Raw genomic sequence first — 13,805 nt, 5'->3', positions numbered from 1 at the left:
ATGTTACATTTTAACATGTTACATTTTAACATGTTGCATTTTAACATGATAAAATGTTATATTTTAACATGATAAAATGTTATATTTTAACATGTTACATTAAAAATGTTACATTTTACGACGTTACATTTTAACATGTTACATTTTAGCATATTACGTTTTTACATGTTACATTTTAACATGATAAAATGTTACATTTTAATATGTTACATTATAACATGTTGCATTTTAACATGTTACATTTTACGATGTTAAATTTTAGCATGTTACATTTTAGCATATTACATTTTAACATGTTACATTTTAACATGTTACATTTTTAAATGTTACTTTTTAGGATGTTACATTTTAACATGTTACATTTTAACATATTACATTTTAACATGTTACATTTTAACATAATACATTTTAGCATATTATATTTTAACATGTTACATTTTTACATGTTACATTTTAAAATGTTACATTTTAAAATGTTACATTTTAGGATGTTACATTTTAACATGTTACATTTTAGGATGTTACATTTTAACATGTTACATTTTAACGTATTACATTTTAACATGTTACATTTTAACATAAAACGTTTTAATATGTTACATTTTAATATGTTGCATTTTAATATGATAGAATGTTACATTTAACATGTTACATTTTAAAATGTTACATTTTAACATGTTACATTTTAAAATGTTACATTTTAACATGTTACATTTTAAAATGTTACATTTCAGGATGTTACATTTTAACATGTTACATTTTAACATGATAAAATGTTACATTTTAACATGTTACAATTTAAAATGTTACATTTTAGGATGTTACATTTTAACATGTTACATTTTAACGTATTACATTTTAACATAATACATTTTAATATGTTACATTTTAACATGTTGCATTTTAACATGATAAAATGTTACATTTAACATGTTACATTTTAAAATGTTACATTTTAACATGTTACATTTTAAAATGTTACATTTTAACATTTTACATTTTAAAATGTTTCATTTTAACATTTTACATTTTAAAATGTTACATTTTAACATTTTACATTTTAAAATGTTACATTTTAACATGTTACATTTTACAATGTTACATTTTAAAATGTTACATTTTAGGATGTTACATTTTAACATGTAACATTTTAACATATTACATTTTAACATGTTACATTTTTAACATGTTACATTTTAACATGTTACATTTTAACATGTTACATTTTGTGCCGGAAATTCACCAGAAATTTTTGAATTTTTTCCGTCACCATTTTTTTTGGGTCATAAGAGAACTTAATCAATGATGAGAGTTTTCTCTAAAACATTCTTATAGTGCGAGAACACCGAGTTTCTGAGATTTTATTTGGCGTGTGTGGTAGAACTGGGAGCATCGGCAATGACAACCCGAAAATTGACAACGTTATAGGAAATCAAGTGGAAGTTTATTTGTTTGAGATATTTAATATTACTTTGGTTTAGAATTTAAGGCGTATTGGAAATCATGTTGGTGGACGATATTAATTTTGTGTTACTTTTTCCAGTCGTTTGACTATGTTTAAATCCGCTACTGTTGTTTAAGTTTCGGTTTTGGTTTCAGTCGTTAGTTGAGTCGGCGTCCCGGTTTCTTTTTCTCTTGCCTCGCCATCTTGCAGAGAAGTACCATGTAGTTTTTCTCACTCTAGAACTTTTACCTAAGTCTTTTGAATTTTGTTTCCTTAAATATGTTTGAGTGATATCATTTTAAATTTCATGTTTGACTGACTCACCCACAACCCCATTATAATGGTAAGTTGAATTTGTATTAACTACTAATTAAGATCTCAAAACTTACTCAGAGAAAAATGCTGATTAGTTCGTTTCGCCGGTAGGAAGTTTCATACCTGTTAAAATGTTACACATTTTTTAAGATTCAAAAGTTCTGTTAATCTCATTTTAATCCCTGACTTGTAAAATTTCTTTTCCTTTGTTTAATGAGTATAAAATAAACTGTATCATACCCACTAGCCTAGGCCTACACTTGAATTATTTGGCAGGTATATTTTTGAAAGAAATCTCTGTATTGGTATCTAGTAACGATTAATTATTGTTTATTGCATTGCTGTAACTTTGTCAGACATCCAGGAGGCTCTGTGTTTAAGATAAATTTAATTTCTGGTCTTTTAGTTAGCTGGAAGGATAGGACTAAAGATTGCAGGCTAGGCCTACCAGATCCAATGACTGGTTAACGGCACATGTGGCGATTTGGTTTTGCAGATAAAGGAAAAACACTGTTATTGTTTCACACAGGCATAAATATTTTGGTTTCTATAAATTTTGTAAATTTTAATAAAATAGTGAGTTATACTACTTAGGCCTATTATGGAAACACTTGTAAAAAAAAAGGAAACTTATCTTTGTCAGTTCAGATTTGGTTTTAGTAGGTTTTATTTCCAATTGTATGTAGCTATTTTCTTTAAATATCAAAATGTTCTAACATGTAATGTGAACTAAATGAATCTCAAATTTTGAGTGTTAAAGATGTAACGAATTTCACTTTCATTTAAAACTTAGACCTATTGTATACAGATTACTATGTATGAAGTTTTTCGTAACAGGGGTTCGACTTCCTGGGACGAACACGCTGAGGTCATCGTAGAACTAACTTGAAGCCGCAGGCCTACTAGCCTAGACACCTGGGTATGGGAAAGCAACACCACTTAGAGGAACCTCTTGTCTACCCTGTGTTTGGAGGCGAGGACCCTTTTTGAGTCTGTCGGACCTGGAGTTTTTCAACGCTAGAGTACATCCATGGGCAACTACCTACTTCTGTCCACCTCGCCAACACACCTCAAAATTGCTCGATACTCAGGTGACTTCTAAACTTTTTGGAAATTATTTTGCTTCAGCGGATGGACTGATCTACAACTTTCAAAGTGAAATCTAAATTAGGCCTAGGCCTATTTGAACTTAGTGGGTGCACCCATGGACTCAAATTAACTTCATGTATACAACTTTATAAATTTTGGTTATTATTTCTGGCCTAACTTTAACTTGGTGATTTCCAGCGAATTTTTGGTAGAGATTCTTGTAACGTTAAACTGTTTTATCTGTTCTGAATTTTAGCTTTAACTTTAACTCATTTTATATTGAATTTTATTCTGTAAACCCATACTGGGAAGAATTAAAAGATGTTTTGATTAAATTTCACTTAACTTTAACTTTTATAAATTTTTTGGCCAAGCTTCAATAGGTTACAGCACAGACTTGGTGTCCCAGGAATTACTGTTTAGATTTATAGTTAGTTTCTTTATTGCAGGTTGTAATTTTATTTAAGTATTTGTATCTTTTAAGAGTTTTGGGCCCAAAATCTCGTCTTGTGTTAAGGTTGGCGAAACAAAGGTTTTAGTTGATAAGTAATTCAACATTTTGACTTTTCAGGTGTTAATTATTTAGGAATTTGTCTACGCTTTTATCATACTTGTAGTAAATTTGTCATTTATGGTTTGAACCAGTTTGTAAAAGGGTATTTGTTTTTCTTTTAATAAATCAGGGTGAGTCAGTTACGATGTGTTATCATTTCCCGGTCCTGCTGACCTGTTTGAGATTGTCCCACCCTTCAGGTGGTACAAATTCTGCGCCACTCTGCTAACAGGTCGAGGAACGGGCTGTGATAAAGTAAATTTTTAAAGTTTTTCCTTTTTGTAGAGGAGTGGAAAGTAAAGATGTGCTAGGTAAAAGAAAAGACGCTTTATTTAGTTTGTGTTAGGTTGTTGTTAAATTAGGGCGAACCAACATGGTTTTCAATCCGGACCTTTTGTTGAAAGAGGATCTTATTTTTGAGTTAGCGGTACGTGGACTGGATTTTGAGAAATTAGATGTGAACTCGATGAGGCGTAATTTGCGTCAAGCTTTTTCGGACAATGTTGATTCTGATGCAAAGAACCTTGAGGGTGTAAGTTATTTTAAGGTCACAGATGAGGTGAATCGTTGTTATCGCAGGTACGAAGAGTTTTCTGGTATAGTAGAGGGAATTGATGTAGAAAGTTCACACAGTGCCCTGAAACGATACAAAGCTAGACTTGAACATTTGTTGAGGCGGCTAGGGATCCTCGTAAGTTTAGGGGAGGGTATGGATGCTAAGGAAAAGAAGGCTGTACAAGGTATGCAATCTCTAACGCCTAACCTTCTTAAGGTAATCGAAGACAGATTGAGAGAATTAGAGAGGATAGAGGCAGCCTCTAATGAACCAACAACGAAGGCTGGGGAAGAAGAAAAGGAGCAGCAGGAATTAAAGATTTTGCAGCCACTGGTGGTACATCCTGAACAGCATAGGCCTATAGAGAATACTGTAGAGGGGGGAAGTATCGAAAGTCCCCAGAGTAAAACCGAACCTAACCTAAACCAAGCCACATCCCACAGTCTAATAAATTTGAGTTCACCGAACCAGCATTTCAACGCTAGGGAAGAGGTAAACAGAGTAACTAGCCAGGTTAGTAAGGTATCATTGTATAGTAAATTACCCCACCCAATGGATAGATTTTTGAAGGAAATACCTGAGACTGATGGATTGTTTTTGCCTAAACTAATGGATTTCTTAAGGCGAGTTCTCAAAATGAAACAGCAACCGGGTGCTACTGACTTGGAACTATTGCACTTAATTTATCCTTTCACCCGAGGACCTCTGGCCGAGAGAACAAAATTAGCCTTAAGCGAGGGGTGGTCTTTCGATAAGTACCATGGGGACATCATTGAATTTTTTATCCCAAACCGGCAATATCAGGGAATGAAACAAGAACTTTTTCATAGGCTCCAACGGAATGGGGAACCACTGCCATGTTACATAGCTGATATAAAAGGATCCGCTGAGCTCTTACGCGTACCAGTGAATGAGGCGGAATTGGTAAATGTTATCCTTGAGGGATTAAACCCGGTCGAAAGGTCCCGCTTTGTATTTTCAACTAGGCCTACCAATCTTCAAGAACTAGACAGATTGTACATTTACTCTCAGAACCTAGGGTATGCCGATAGACACCGTACCCCGATTCAGAACTTTTCAGGGGGAAAATTTTTGGGACAACGAAGCGCAGTCAATGCTGTCAGAGAATCAACTTCAAAGCCACCAAGTACTACTGGTCAAGAACACTTCCCAAGACAAGATGGTGCACGGGGACCACCTCGATGTTACAACTGCGGTCAAGTCGGACATATTTGGAGGTTTTGTAGGCAAGGTCGTAGTGATCCAAAAAACTAGTTGGCGTGAGGGCGTTTGGCCGGCACGTACCTCAAAACGTTTCACGGCGTCATAAACCCAAGAGAAAGTACAGGCGACAATGGACCAGGGCTAAAACAAACAAGTTGTCAGCTAACATTTCTACAGTTTCTAGGAGTAACTATGGAGTCCCCTGGGTCAGAGTAAATTTTGGAGGATTGTGTGTAAATGCTTTAATGGATTCAGGTTCTTCTAGATGTTTGATCAGCCATGACCTTTATGCTACTTTACAAAAAAGGGATCTTGTGTATGAATGGGTTTCTACAGACATAACTTGTGTCACGGCCACCAGTTCACCTATTGCAATTGAAGGATTAGCCACTGTTAAAGTAAGAATTTCAGATTTTACATGGAAACTGAAGTTTTTAGTTTCAAGAAATTTAGGAATGGGATGTATATTAGGAGCTGATTTTATAAGTAAGGCTGGGTTAGTTTTGGATATTCAATCACAATACTTGTACTTTAAGTTTAACCGCAAAGTAAAGATTCCGTTAGCCAATTGTAGTGATCCTGACTTAGTCACAAGTATGATAAAAGCGTAGACAAATTCCTAAATAATTAACACCTGAAAAGTCAAAATGTTGAATTACTTATCAACTAAAACCTTTGTTTCGCCAACCTTAACACAAGACGAGATTTTGGGCCCAAAACTCTTAAAAGATACAAATACTTAAATAAAATTACAACCTGCAATAAAGAAACTAACTATAAATCTAAACAGTAATTCCTGGGACACCAAGTCTGTGCTGTAACCTATTGAAGCTTGGCCAAAAAATTTATAAAAGTTAAAGTTAAGTGAAATTTAATCAAAACATCTTTTAATTCTTCCCAGTATGGGTTTACAGAATAAAATTCAATATAAAATGAGTTAAAGTTAAAGCTAAAATTCAGAACAGATAAAACAGTTTAACGTTACAAGAATCTCTACCAAAAATTCGCTGGAAATCACCAAGTTAAAGTTAGGCCAGAAATAATAACCAAAATTTATAAAGTTGTATACATGAAGTTAATTTGAGTCCATGGGTGCACCCACTAAGTTCAAATAGGCCTAGGCCTAATTTAGATTTCACTTTGAAAGTTGTAGATCAGTCCATCCGCTGAAGCAAAATAATTTCCAAAAAGTTTAGAAGTCACCTGAGTATCGAGCAATTTTGAGGTGTGTTGGCGAGGTGGACAGAAGTAGGTAGTTGCCCATGGATGTACTCTAGCGTTGAAAAACTCCAGGTCCGACAGACTCAAAAAGGGTCCTCGCCTCCAAACACAGGGTAGACAAGAGGTTCCTCTAAGTGGTGTTGCTTTCCCATACCCAGGTGTCTAGGCTAGTAGGCCTGCGGCTTCAAGTTAGTTCTACGATGACCTCAGCGTGTTCGTCCCAGGAAGTCGAACCCCTGTTACGAAAAACTTCATACATAGTAATCTGTATACAATAGGTCTAAGTTTTAAATGAAAGTGAAATTCGTTACATCTTTAACACTCAAAATTTGAGATTCATTTAGTTCACATTACATGTTAGAACATTTTGATATTTAAAGAAAATAGCTACATACAATTGGAAATAAAACCTACTAAAACCAAATCTGAACTGACAAAGATAAGTTTCCTTTTTTTTTACAAGTGTTTCCATAATAGGCCTAAGTAGTATAACTCACTATTTTATTAAAATTTACAAAATTTATAGAAACCAAAATATTTATGCCTGTGTGAAACAATAACAGTGTTTTTCCTTTATCTGCAAAACCAAATCGCCACATGTGCCGTTAACCAGTCATTGGATCTGGTAGGCCTAGCCTGCAATCTTTAGTCCTATCCTTCCAGCTAACTAAAAGACCAGAAATTAAATTTATCTTAAACACAGAGCCTCCTGGATGTCTGACAAAGTTACAGCAATGCAATAAACAATAATTAATCGTTACTAGATACCAATACAGAGATTTCTTTCAAAAATATACCTGCCAAATAATTCAAGTGTAGGCCTAGGCTAGTGGGTATGATACAGTTTATTTTATACTCATTAAACAAAGGAAAAGAAATTTTACAAGTCAGGGATTAAAATGAGATTAACAGAACTTTTGAATCTTAAAAAATGTGTAACATTTTAACAGGTATGAGACTTCCTACCGGCGAAACGAACTAATCAGCATTTTTCTCTGAGTCAGTTTTGAGATCTTAATTAGTAGTTAATACAAATTCAACTTACCATTATAATGGGGTTGTGGGTGAGTCAGTCAAACATGAAATTTAAAATGATATCACTCAAACATATTTAAGGAAACAAAATTCAAAAGACTTAGGTAAAAGTTCTAGAGTGAGAAAAACTACATGGTACTTCTCTGCAAGATGGCGAGGCAAGAGAAAAAGAAACCGGGACGCCGACTCAACTAACGACTGAAACCAAAACCGAAACTTAAACAACAGTAGCGGATTTAAACATAGTCAAACGACTGGAAAAAGTAACACAAAATTAATATCGTCCACCAACATGATTTCCAATACGCCTTAAATTCTAAACCAAAGTAATATTAAATATCTCAAACAAATAAACTTCCACTTGATTTCCTATAACGTTGTCAATTTTCGGGTTGTCATTGCCGATGCTCCCAGTTCTACCACACACGCAAAATAAAATCTCAGAAACTCGGTGTTCTCGCACTATAAGAATGTTTTAGAGAAAACTCTCATCATTGATTAAGTTCTCTTATGACCCAAAAAAACTGGTGACGGAAAAAATTCAAAAATTTCTGGTGAATTTCCGGCACAAAATGTAACATGTTAAAATGTAACATGTTAAAATGTAACATGTTAAAAATGTAACATGTTAAAATGTAATATGTTAAAATGTTACATGTTAAAATGTAACATCCTAAAATGTAACATTTTAAAATGTAACATTGTAAAATGTAACATGTTAAAATGTAACATTTTAAAATGTAAAATGTTAAAATGTAACATTTTAAAATGTAAAATGTTAAAATGTAACATTTTAAAATGTAAAATGTTAAAATGTAACATTTTAAAATGTAACATGTTAAAATGTAACATTTTAAAATGTAACATGTTAAATGTAACATTTTATCAGGTTAAAATGCAACATGTTAAAATGTAACATTTTAAAATGTAACATGTTAAATGTAACATTTTATCATGTTAAAATGCAACATGTTAAAATGTAACATATTAAAATGTATTATGTTAAAATGTAATACGTTAAAATGTAACATGTTAAAATGTAACATCCTAAAATGTAACATTTTAAAATGTAACATGTTAAAATGTAACATTTTATCATGTTAAAATGTAACATGTTAAAATGTAACATCCTGAAATGTAACATTTTAAAATGTAACATGTTAAAATGTAACATTTTAAAATGTAACATGTTAAAATGTAACATTTTAAAATGTAACATGTTAAATGTAACATTCTATCATATTAAAATGCAACATGTTAAAATGTAACATATTAAAACGTATTATGTTAAAATGTAACATGTTAAAATGTAATACGTTAAAATGTAACATGTTAAAATGTAACATCCTAAAATGTAACATGTTAAAATGTAACATCCTAAAATGTAACATTTTAAAATGTAACATTTTAAAATGTAACATGTAAAAATGTAACATGTTAAAATGTAATATGCTAAAATGTATTATGTTAAAATGTAACATGTTAAAATGTAATATGTTAAAATGTAACATGTTAAAATGTAACATCCTAAAAAGTAACATTTAAAAATGTAACATGTTAAAATGTAACATGTTAAAATGTAATATGCTAAAATGTAACATGCTAAAATTTAACATCGTAAAATGTAACATGTTAAAATGCAACATGTTATAATGTAACATATTAAAATGTAACATTTTATCATGTTAAAATGTAACATGTAAAAACGTAATATGCTAAAATGTAACATGTTAAAATGTAACGTCGTAAAATGTAACATTTTTTAATGTAACATGTTAAAATATAACATTTTATCATGTTAAAATGCAACATGTTAAAATGTAACATGTTAAAATGTAACATATTAAAATGTAACATGCTAAAATGTAACAGTTTATCGTGTTAAAATGCAACATGTTAAGATGTAGAATATTAAAATGTAACAAGTTAAAATGTAACATGTTAAAATGTAATATGTTAAAATGTTACATGTTAAAATGTAACATCCTAAAATGTAACATTTTAAAATGTAACATTGTAAAATGTAACATGTTAAAATGTAACGTCGTAAAATGTAACATCTTAAAATGTAACATGTTAAAATGTAACATTTTCAAATGTAACATGTTAAAATGTAACATTTTAAAATGTAACATGATAAAATGTAACATTTTATCATGTTAAAATGCAACATGTTAACTTGTAACATATTAAAATGTAACACGTTAAAATGTAACATTTTATCATGTTAAAATGTAATATGCTAAAATGTAACATGTTAAAATGTAACATTTTAAAATGTAACATGTTAAAATGTAACATTTTAAAATAAAAAATGTTAAAATGTAACATTTTAAAATGTAACAAGTTAAAATGTAACATTTTAAAATAAAAAATGTTAAAATGTAACATTTTAAAATGTAACATGTTAAAATGTAACTTGTTAAAATGTAACATATTAAAATTTAACATGTTAAAATGTAACATGTTAAAATGTAATATGTTAATATGTTACATGTTAAAATGTAACGTCGTAAAATGTAACATGTTAAAATGTAACATGTTAAAATGTAACGTTTTAAAATATAACATGTTAAAATGTAACATTTTAAAATGTAACATGTTAAAATGTAACATTTTGAAATGTAACATGTTAAAATGTAACATTGTAAAATGTAACATGTTAAATGTAACATTTTATCATGTTAAAATGCAACATGTTAAAATGTAACATATTAAAATGTAACACGTTAAAATGTAACTTTTTATCATGTTAAAATGTAATATGCTAAAATGTAACATGTTAAAATGTAACATTTTAAAATGTAACACGTTAAAATGTAGCATTTTAAAATGTAAAATGTTAAAATGTAACATTTTAAAATGTAAAATGTTAAAATGTAACATTTTAAAATGTAACATGTTAAAATGTAACATTTTAAAATGTAACATGTTAAATGTAACATTTTATCATGTTAAAATGCAACATGTTAAAATGTAACATATTAAAATGTATTATGTTAAAATGTAACATGTTAAAATGTAATACGTTAAAATGTAACATGTTAAAATGTAACATCCTAAAATGTAACATTTTAAAATGTAACATGTTAAAATGTAACATTTTATCATGTTAAAATGTAACATGTTAAAATGTAACATCCTGAAATGTAACATTTTAAAATGTAACATGTTAAAATGTAACATTTTAAAATGTAACATTTTAAATGTAACATTCTATCATATTAAAATGCAACATGTTAAAATGTAACATATTAAAACGTATTATGTTAAAATGTAACATGTTAAAATGTAATACGTTAAAATGTAACATGTTAAAATGTAACATCCTAAAATGTAACATGTTAAAATGTAACATCCTAAAATGTAACATGTTAAAATGTAACATCCTAAAATGTAACATTTTAAAATGTAACATTTTAAAATGTAACATGTAAAAATGTAACATGTTAAAATGTAATATGCTAAAATGTATTATGTTAAAATGTAACATGTTAAAATGAAACATCCTAAAAAGTAACATTTAAAAATGTAACATGTTAAAATGTAACATGTTTAAATGTAATATGCTAAAATGTAACATGCTAAAATTTAACATCGTAAAATGTAACATGTTGAAATGCAACATGTTATAATGTAACATATTAAAATGTAACATTTTAAAATGTAACATTTTATCATGTTAAAATGTAACATGTAAAAACGTAATATGCTAAAATGTAACATGTTAAAATGTAACGTCGTAAAATGTAACATTTTTTAATGTAACATGTTAAAATATAACATTTTATCATGTTAAAATGCAACATGTTAAAATGTAACATGTTAAAATGTAACATATTAAAATGTAACATGCTAAAATGTAACAGTTTATCGTGTTAAAATGCAACATGTTAAGATGTAGAATATTAAAATGTAACAAGTTAAAATGTAACATTTTATCATGTTAAAATGTAATATGCTAAAATGTAACATGTTAAAATGTAACATTTTAAAATGTAACATGTTAAAATGTAACATTTTAAAATAAAAAATGTTAAAATGTAACATTTTAAAATGTAACAAGTTAAAATGTAACATTTTAAAATAAAAAATGTTAAAATGTAACATTTTAAAATGTAACATGTTAAAATGTAACTTGTTAAAATGTAACATGCTAAAATGTAACAGTTTATCGTGTTAAAATGCAACATGTTAAGATGTAGAATATTAAAATGTAACAAGTTAAAATGTAACATTTTATCATGTTAAAATGTAATATGCTAAAATGTAACATGTTAAAATGTAACATTTTAAAATGTAACATGTTAAAATGTAACATTTTAAAATAAAAAATGTTAAAATGTAACATTTTAAAATGTAACAAGTTAAAATGTAACATTTTAAAATAAAAAATGTTAAAATGTAACATTTTAAAATGTAACATGTTAAAATGTAACTTGTTAAAATGTAACATATTAAAATTTAACATGTTAAAATGTAACATGTTAAAATGTAATATGTTAATATGTTACATGTTAAAATGTAACGTCGTAAAATGTAACATGTTAAAATGTAACATGTTAAAATGTAACGTTTTAAAATATAACATGTTAAAATGTAACATTTTAAAATGTAACATGTTAAAATGTAACATTTTGAAATGTAACATGTTAAAATGTAACATTGTAAAATGTAACATGTTAAATGTAACATTTTATCATGTTAAAATGCAACATGTTAAAATGTAACATATTAAAATGTAACACGTTAAAATGTAACTTTTTATCATGTTAAAATGTAATATGCTAAAATGTAACATGTTAAAATGTAACATTTTAAAATGTAACACGTTAAAATGTAACATTTTAAAATGTAAAATGTTAAAATGTAACATTTTAAAATGTAAAATGTTAAAATGTAACATTTTAAAATGTAACATGTTAAAATGTAACATTTTAAAATGTAACATGTTAAATGTAACATTTTATCATGTTAAAATGCAACATGTTAAAATGTAACATATTAAAATGTATTATGTTAAAATGTAACATGTTAAAATGTAATACGTTAAAATGTAACATGTTAAAATGTAACATCCTAAAATGTAACATTTTAAAATGTAACATGTTAAAATGTAACATTTTATCATGTTAAAATGTAACATGTTAAAATGTAACATCCTGAAATGTAACATTTTAAAATGTAACATGTTAAAATGTAACATTTTAAAATGTAACATTTTAAATGTAACATTCTATCATATTAAAATGCAACATGTTAAAATGTAACATATTAAAACGTATTATGTTAAAATGTAACATGTTAAAATGTAATACGTTAAAATGTAACATGTTAAAATGTAACATCCTAAAATGTAACATGTTAAAATGTAACATCCTAAAATGTAACATGTTAAAATGTAACATCCTAAAATGTAACATTTTAAAATGTAACATTTTAAAATGTAACATGTAAAAATGTAACATGTTAAAATGTAATATGCTAAAATGTATTATGTTAAAATGTAACATGTTAAAATGAAACATCCTAAAAAGTAACATTTAAAAATGTAACATGTTAAAATGTAACATGTTTAAATGTAATATGCTAAAATGTAACATGCTAAAATTTAACATCGTAAAATGTAACATGTTGAAATGCAACATGTTATAATGTAACATATTAAAATGTAACATTTTAAAATGTAACATTTTATCATGTTAAAATGTAACATGTAAAAACGTAATATGCTAAAATGTAACATGTTAAAATGTAACGTCGTAAAATGTAACATTTTTTAATGTAACATGTTAAAATATAACATTTTATCATGTTAAAATGCAACATGTTAAAATGTAACATGTTAAAATGTAACATATTAAAATGTAACATGCTAAAATGTAACAGTTTATCGTGTTAAAATGCAACATGTTAAGATGTAGAATATTAAAATGTAACAAGTTAAAATGTAACATGTTAAAATGTAATATGTTAAAATGTTACATGTTAAAATGTAACATCCTAAAATGTAACATTTTAAAATGTAACATTGTAAAATGTAACATGTTAAAATGTAACGTCGTAAAATGTAACATGTTAAAATGTAACATGTTAAAATTGTAACATGTTAAAATGTAACATTGTAAAATAAAAAATGTTAAAATGTAACATTTAAAATGTAACAAGTTAAAATGTAACATTTTAAAATGTTACATGTTAAAATGTAACATTTTAAAATGTAACATGTTAAAATGTAACATATTAAAATTTAACATGTTAAAATGTAACATGTTAAAAGGTAATATGTTAAAATGTTACATGTTAAAATGTAACGTCGTAAAATGTAACATGTTAAAATGTAACATGTTAAAATGTAACATTTTAAA

At 27.7% G+C, this 13,805-nt stretch overlaps 1 long non-coding RNA gene across 1 annotated transcript; it reads left to right on the top strand.

Annotated features, from left to right (window-relative positions):
* Positions 1–1,706: 1,706 nt before the first annotated feature.
* LOC128983499 (uncharacterized) lies at positions 1,707–3,544 on the top strand. Its single transcript, XR_008489857.1, has 2 exons — positions 1,707–1,787; positions 2,597–3,544. It is a non-coding gene; the product is annotated as an uncharacterized LOC128983499 (long non-coding RNA).
* Positions 3,545–13,805: the final 10,261 nt, after the last annotated feature.

Source organism: Macrosteles quadrilineatus, unplaced genomic scaffold, assembly GCF_028750875.1.
Source record: "Macrosteles quadrilineatus isolate MER2022 unplaced genomic scaffold, UCM_ALF_1.0 Scaffold_1__1_contigs__length_201487025, whole genome shotgun sequence".
Classification (NCBI taxonomy): Eukaryota; Metazoa; Arthropoda; class Insecta; order Hemiptera; family Cicadellidae; genus Macrosteles; species Macrosteles quadrilineatus.
Note: the sequence above shows the minus strand (reverse complement) of the source record. Positions and strands in the feature narration are given on the sequence as shown.